Raw genomic sequence first — 445 nt, forward strand, 5'->3', positions numbered from 1 at the left:
TATATATATATATATATATATATATATATATATATATATATATATATATATATATATATTATAGGGTAGCGTTCCAGTGAGACCACTTGCTTAGGTAAGATCGTGAGATCACATCTTGTGCATCCATGTAATACTTTTTAATGTTCTAGATTGATTGACACACACACTTCAACTTGGAATCTTAATCAATCTAGACTATTAAAAAATTTTGAGATCAAATCTTGTACATCAATCACCGCTCGAAAACATTTAATCACCATTTGCACACATTTAATCACCTTCAGCACACACTTAATCACCATTTGCACACATTTTATTACCGTTTGCACACACTTCAACTTAGCATCTTAAATCAATCTAGACCATTAAATTATTAAATGGATGCACAAGATCTGATCTCACGATCTTACCTAAACAAGTGATCTCATATGATCCTAACTCTATA

At 29.9% G+C, this 445-nt stretch overlaps 1 protein-coding gene across 4 annotated transcripts in view; it reads right to left on the minus strand.

Annotated features, from left to right (window-relative positions):
• LOC116004251 (serine carboxypeptidase-like 2) overlaps positions 1 to 445 on the minus strand; it is a 5,774-nt gene that overhangs the window by 2,983 nt on the left and 2,346 nt on the right. The gene's annotated exons all lie outside the window — the stretch shown is intronic.

The sequence above is a fragment of the Ipomoea triloba genome, chromosome 14 (genome assembly GCF_003576645.1).
Source record: "Ipomoea triloba cultivar NCNSP0323 chromosome 14, ASM357664v1".
NCBI classification, from domain to species: Eukaryota; Viridiplantae; Streptophyta; class Magnoliopsida; order Solanales; family Convolvulaceae; genus Ipomoea; species Ipomoea triloba.